The following is a 7,818-nucleotide window of genomic DNA, read 5'->3' as shown; positions in this document are numbered from 1 at the left end:
AGAAGAGACGTCGGGGTCCAGGTTCAACTGCCTGGCCAACCATACTGGCTCGGAGGCAGAAGACGACACAGGTGGCCGAACATCAGACGGGGAGGAGGTGATGGAACAATCCTTGCACCCCCTAGTCACCGCAATCCGAGAGCTGAAGCAGGAGACAACCGGTCCAACAGATGATCCGGATACTGAGAAGCAGGACTCGCATTCCTGATGAGGGACAGGACTGACATTTGAACCAGCAGCTCATCATTAAGGGGGCACGCAAGTTACAAACACCCCTTTACTTATTGACTATTGTTTATTTGCACGATGTACACTTCACCTTTCTAGGTTGTTTGAGCAGGGGAGGGAAACTGCCCGCCTCGTAAGGTGCAATAGTAGTTTAAGTGGGGGGGATCCAAGGGTGGGCGACAGACCCTCTCCGCCAGTAGTCTTGGCTCTGCCGGGGGAGGGAGGTAGGGAGGGGGAGCGGGGGAAAGTTGGGGAGGTTTACTATGGCTTATTGGAGGGTTAGTAATGTTTTTAACATGTCATGTCCAGCACGCACACGCACAACACGGCAAATCCCACCTCGGGATGCAAGATCCCACCACTTCATATTCCAAGACTATGCCTATGGGTAACCCAGAGCGAGAACCTGTACACAGGGGGGGTTTTAAGGTACTGACCTGGGCGTTAACGGTCTAGGCTGTAAGATAAAACGAGGCCTGGTCAACAACTATGTGAAGAGGTCAGGGGCTGACGTAGTACTCCTCCAGGAGACACACTTGCAGGGCACGAAATGTGCCTTCCTGGCAAGGGGACAATATAGGGTCCTAGCGCACACAGGGTTTAGTACAGGCTCACGAGGAGTGGCAATCCTGATTAAAAACAACCACCTATGAAAGTTGCACAAGTATGGATCGATCAACAGGGCACATACGTAGGGGTACGTGGCAAGTGGGGGAGACAGGAATACACATTTGTTTCGGCATACGCCCCACCCAAACTGCAGACAGGAACAGTACAGGGAGTCTCAGACATCATACTTAATACATCCGACACGATCCAAATTCTAGAGGGCGACTTCAACTACGCAATGAACTCCACGGTAGATAGGACAGGCGATCATGACAGACCACAAACTGTGACACCATTGGCCAAAACCAGAAATGCGCTCGGTCTCCTTGATGTCTGGCGATGGCTGCATCCGGAAGTCAAGGCATTTTCCTTCTTCTCTGAAGCACACAAGGTGTACTCCCGACTGGACTATGTCTTTATGGCACGACAGGCATTACAGGTCTCGGATTCAGCAGAGTACTGTGCCAGGGGGTTTCTGATCACTCGCCATTGCTCTTAAAAGTAGGTAGAAAGACTAGTGAGGGGCCCAAAATACTTCGATTGTCGGCATGGGACCTACAAAACCCGGACATCCTGAAGGGATTACGTGCGGACCTGGCGGAAAACATAAACTCGGTGAACTTCTGAGTAATTATATGGGAGACACTTAAAGTGGTACTAAGAGATAGGGCGCAGTGTAGACTGGCGGAAGACAAAAGGAAAGTCCTGGCGGAGATTCAGAAAAGGGGGTGGTGATGAACAGAGTGCCTGAATTAAGCAGACCACTCTTACCCAGTCCAAAGATCAGGGCTTGATCCATCACCGTTTTTTAGCTCACTGCACCATCCCAGCTCAGAACTTGGCTATATGCAAATTAGTCTGTTCCTGTCCCAGTGCATGATGGGAACAGGGCAAACCAAACTACCAAGCCAATTCTTATACTGGGAAGGAAACAAGCTTCCGGGGACCGGTTTCTGCCATTTCAGGCGTCTTCGGCCCGGCTTGCTTGAATCCTGATGGTGCAATGAGCAAGGGACTCACATCTGAGTATACCCTTCCACGCTTATGGTGGACAAAATGATTCAGAAAAGTCCTGGCGGAGATACAGGACCTGGAAGCGCAAATACTGACGCTGGAGAACGAACACCTACTTACTAGGGACCCAGGGAAACTTAAACGCCTCACTGACTTAAAATCTCAATATAGGCACCTAGTAACAGGTGAGGCAAAATCGCAGGCACTGGCATCCCTACACCGTGTCTACGATATAGAAGATAAATCTGGCAGGCTGTTGGCATGGCTAAGCAGGAGAGAGAGAGACGAGAGATGGGTGGAGAAGCTACGAGATGGTCAAGGGGGATGGGCACACACGGACATCACGATAGCAAACACATTTGCCGAGAGCTATAGCACCTTCTATCAAGCACGCGACTTGGGGTCTAAAGAAGAGGCAATGCAATATATGGCGCATATCGATCTCCCTACTCTAGAAGAAGGCAGATCGAACAGACCTGGAGGCAGATATAACCGAAGAGGAAGTTAGAGTCGCATTGACCAAGCTTTGTACAGGGAAGGCCCTGGGCCCGAGTGGCTTCCACGCGGAGTTCTTCAAGAAGATGGCGGATCTCCTGATGCACCACTTGCTGGGTCTCTTCAGCGGTGCACAGACATAATATCGACTCCAAAATATCGTTTGGACAGAATATCGAGTTTTAAATATCGTTTGGACAAAATATCGACAGGACAGAATATCGACAGCCAAAATATCGTTTTTAAGGTAAGTGAAGTAATATCGACTGTAAATAATATAGAAAGTGAAAATATCCAAGTATATAATCTAGATAGTAAAAAATATCGTTTTTTAAATAATATTTAATTATTTATAGTGTTTTTATGTTATAATATGTGTGAAGAGTGTCCTTTTATGTTATAATTATTTTTAATTAATGATTTTTTTAAAATTATTGTGTAATTTTATTCTGTAGCGGGTTGTGGGTTTATAGGGGAATAGGGTGGGAAGTAATTTAATTATAATTAATTAAATATGTAAATTTATTAATTGGTAGTAATAATTAATTAATTGGTAATTAAATAATATTTGTTAATTATTTAAAATTTAATTGGTAATTAATTTAATTTAATTGATTAATTGCTAATTATGGAAATTAAAATAATTTATTTCCTTTAGCGGGTTGTGGGTTTATAGGGGAATAGGGTGGGAAGTAATTTAATTATAATTAATTAAATATGTAAATGTATTAATTGGTAGTAATATTTAATTAATTGGTAATTAAATAATATTTGTTAATTATATAAAATTTAATTGGTAATTAATTTAATTTAATTTAATTGATCAATTGCTAATTGTGTACATTTAAATAATTTATTTCCTGTAGCGGGTTGTGGGTTTATAGGGGAATAGGGTGGGAAGTAATTTAATTATAATTAATTAAATATGTAAATTTAATAATTAGTAGTAATATTTAAATAATTGTTAATTAAAAAAATATTTGTTAATTAATTAAAATGTAATTGGTAATTAATTTAATGTAATTGATTAATTGCTAATTATGTTAAGTTAAAGGGGTATTTTTAGGGTTCAGGGTCAGTTTTTGGTTTTTGGGTAAAGGGGTATTTTTTGGGTTCAGGGTCAGTTTGTAGTTTTTGGGTAAAGGGGTATTTTTTGGGTTCAGGGTCAGTTTTTAGTTTTTGGGTAAAGGGGTAATTTTAGGGTTCAGGGACAGTTTTTAGTTTTTGGGTAAAGGGGTATTTTTAGGGTTCAGGGTCAGTTTTTAGTTTTTGGGTAAAGGGGTATTTTTAGGGTTCTGGGTCAGTTTTTAGTTTTTGGGTAAAGGGGTATTTTTAGGGTTCAGGGTCAGTTTTGGGTTTTTGGGTAAAGGGGTATTTTTAGGGTTCAGGGTCAGTTTTTAGTTTTTGGGTAAAGGGGTATTTTTAGGGTTCAGGGTCAGTTTGGGGTTTTTGGGTAAAGGGTTTTTTTTAGGGTTCAGGGTCAGTTTTGGGTTTTTGGGGTACAGGGGTACAGTGTAAAAATAAAGTAAAATTAAATTTACATTAATTTAATTTAATGAAATGAAATTAAATTAAATTATATTAAATTAATTTTAAATATTTTAAATTATAAAAATTATTATATACTTACCAATACTTACGTTGTAATGGTAGTGCGTTGTAAAAGTTGCGTTGTAACGTCATATATCCACTGTTGCACTCTTTGGAGTGGGAATAGTAATTTTAACCCCTACGCTATCCAACGCTTTCCCTACTGTTGCACCCACTGGAGTGGGAATAGTAATTTTTACTCTTTTGTATTTGTACGTTAATAATATTGGCTATTATTTAATAAAATTTTGTTACTATATATATATATATGTTTTAAGAAATATGATTAAAAAAATATTATTTTTTTACTTTTATTAATTATTTAATTATTTAAAGTTATTTTAAGTATTGTTAAGTATATTTTAGTAATTAATTTTTTATATTAATGTAATTAAACATTGTTTTTATTAAAGTCGATATTTTTTACAACTATATTTTTGTAAACGATATTTTTAACTCGATATTTTTGTACTTACCTGTTTGTAGATAGAAACTCGATATTTTGTCTCTCGATATTTTGTCAACGATATTTTTGTTGGTCGATATTCTGTCCCTCGATATTATTTCAGTGATCCCTCTTCAGCGGCGCGGAGGAGGAGGGTCAATTCCCGCAGGACCTTAGACAAGCCACTATTGTCCCAATTCATAAACCGGGGAAGCCAGGCGAGGAATGCTCGTCTTACCGCCCCATTTCTCTCCTGAATGTGGAGGCAAAGCTCTACGCAACGATCCTGGCTCTCCGCCTGCGACGGGTCATACCGGGACTGGTCCACCTTGACCAAACGGGGTTTATCCCGGAAAGGACAACTAGATATAATTTGCGGAGGACCCACAACTGGCTCCGAGAGGTAGGAGGAAGGGAGGAACCTCACTGGTTCCTGTCCCTAGACGCCGAAAAGGCATTTGATGCTGTCCACTGGCCTTTTTTGGAGGGAGTATTGGAACGTATGGGATTTGGTCCCAAATACAGACACAAAATCAGTCTCCTATACACGTGCCAAAGCGCTAGAGTGAGGGTCAACGGAACAATGTCGAAGGCCTTCCCTGTACAACGGGGTACGAGACAGGGATGCCCCCTTTCCCCCCTGTTGTTCGCCATATCTATTGAGGTGATGGCGTGCGCAGTCAGACAGAACGTAGGGGTTCCGGATAGGTGTCGCGGAGGCGCAGGAGGATAAACTGTCCCTACATGCGGACGATGTCCTACTGTATATTACACGACCGGAGACCATGATCCCGGCACTGTTTAATGAATTGGACCGGTATGGCACTAAGTCTGGCTACCAGATCAACTGGCACAAATCGATTCTCTATGACCCTAGGGGGAGGGACAGATGGCCCAGCCTGCCTGAGAGACTGCAGAAAACTGGGGAGGGATTTATGTACCTAGGGATATTTATTGCGACGGACGCTGACCTTTCCTACGACCGTAACATTGCCCGTATTCACCGTAACTTCAAAGCAGATGCTAGCAGGTGGCAGGCACACCCCTTGACGATCCTTGGACGGGCAGCCATGTTTAAAATGATTGCGCTGCCTAGATTTTTATACGCCTTCCAGAACGAATACTTCCCCATGAAAAACTCTGTATTCCGAGACATACACGTGGAACTGCGGACATACCTCTGGCTGGATAGGCACCCTAGGGTAGCGCTGGCGACCCTGCAGAGACACCAATACGATGGGGGAATTTCACTTCCAGATCTAGAAGCCTACTATTGGCCGGAACACCTGGCCCCCATAAATGAATGGATACACGCACCGGCCACACACCCCACTTATGCGCTGGAACGGTACACCATGGGCACACATACGTGTCTCCACTACATCTACGGAGGGAAGGGACTGGCCAGACTGCTACCGGCTACTAAAATTACGCTGGGGGCGTGGAAAAGGGCGACGAAAGCCATTACGTGGGAACATAGACCAACAAACAGACGCCTTTATGGGACTGCGCCTGGCTGAGGGAACTCAGCAAGCTAAAAGGGTTTCAGGGCTGGGACGCCATAGGCATCTCTACTCTAGGAGACATAATTAAAAAGGGGGCATTGAAATCGTTCCCGTCCTTACAATCAGAATATGGGCTCCACCGGTCCCAGTTTTTTAAATACATGCAACTAAGACATGCATGGAGGGCGGGGGGGCATTATTAGAGGCGCTCCCCGAATACGCGCCTTTAGAGGGCCGTCTGCTTCAGGAAAAGATCCCCGAAAAGGCCGTATCCCTCACGTATAAAACTATTATGAACAATAGACCTAACAAACTGGAGGGACTCCGGGCCACATGGGAAAAGGAGGTAGGGGACATGGACGACATAGACTGGGGTGTAGTACTGATGCACCCCATGGAGGTGGCGATAAAGTCACGTCTCCGTCTGATCCAGTTCAAGATCTTACACAGGGTGTACTTTGATAGAGTGCGTCTATATAAAATGGGGAGAACACCTGACCCCGGCTGCCTGCTCTGTGGCCATGGAAGGGGGGATTTCCTGCACACTGTTTGGTCCTGTCCACGCATTCAAATGTATTGGGGGGATTCTTGTTGAATTGGGAAAAGTGCTTGGAGCAGACATTCTGCCAGACCCGAAGCTCATACTCTTGGGGATGACTAACGATGTAGATATACCCAGGCCACAGCTGATCTTCCTAGTACTAGCCCTGGTGGTTGCCAAGAGGGACATAGCCAGGAAATGGGGGGCACCAGATACACCACAACTGGGGGAATGGAGGAGAGGAATGGACATATATATGGCGGCTGAAAGGGTTACATACAAAGCACGAGGATGCCCGAAGAAATTCCGCAGAATATGGGGCAAATGGCGACACTATCATGGGCTGGATGGAGGACTCTGAAGGGACATGAACACTTGGTTCCATGATTGGCATAACGGGTTGAGCGCTGCAGATCGGATGCTCCTGCTGCTAGAGACTTTGGGGGATCACAAGGAGTGAACTTTTGATAGATGGCTGCGGGGTTCTGGAACAGGAGGGAGGTGGGAGGGATAAGGGGCTGAAGTCGTGGGGATGTTGCTTGATGATGACATGCTTGTTATGTATGGCTTTTTCTCTGTTGCAAAACAATAAAAATGTTCTTAAAAAAAAAGAAAATGTTCCTAGCTAACAAGAAGGAAAGTTTCAATTCTTGTAAGGACTAGGAGGCAAGGATTATCCCGCCTGAGAATCCCTTCGATCTCAGTCCCTTCCAGGAGAATTAGTTTCCAGTAAGTACTATGTTTCCATGCTAATGAACATTTGTTGAAACTGCTTGCAATTAAATGTATGCGGTTAGAAAATTGAACTCTGAATTAATTTAGTGAATAGTGTTGACATATTGATATTCGGGAGAATACGGTAATGGGACTCTCCCTGTATTGCAGATAATGATCAAAAGTTCGATTATTCGGTGATCCAAGCTTAACATCCTCCAGTGAATTCTAAGGGATGTCACGTGATTATATTCAATGGACTGATCTGGACTATAGTTACTATGGAGACTGCTCCCCTATAGCTGATGGGACGTGTAGTCGGTAATGCTTCACTGTTTTTGTTTAGAGTTCTTTTAAAACTGCTGTGAAAATAAAGTGAGGAAAGAAATGTATAATCCTTGCCTCCTGGTCCTTTTCATAGAATTAAAACTTTCCTTCTTGTTAGCTAGGAATTGTTTCATTTCCAACAGCCTCAGCATCATGTAAGTTGATTCCCCAGTGTTCTAACTGCACCTTCACAGTATTCTACTGAACAAATAGTGTGCTAACATTCTGTTTTTATGAGAAACGTGTGCCACACCTGAAGTCATCTTTATGGAATAAAAGCTGCAAAACCTAAAATATTTCCTTTAGAAATAAACAAAATTAGAGGTATATTTTGTCATTGAAATTATGGT

The sequence above is a fragment of the Lissotriton helveticus genome, chromosome 10, assembly GCF_964261635.1.
Source record: "Lissotriton helveticus chromosome 10, aLisHel1.1, whole genome shotgun sequence".
Classification (NCBI taxonomy): Eukaryota; Metazoa; Chordata; class Amphibia; order Caudata; family Salamandridae; genus Lissotriton; species Lissotriton helveticus.
Note: the sequence above shows the minus strand (reverse complement) of the source record.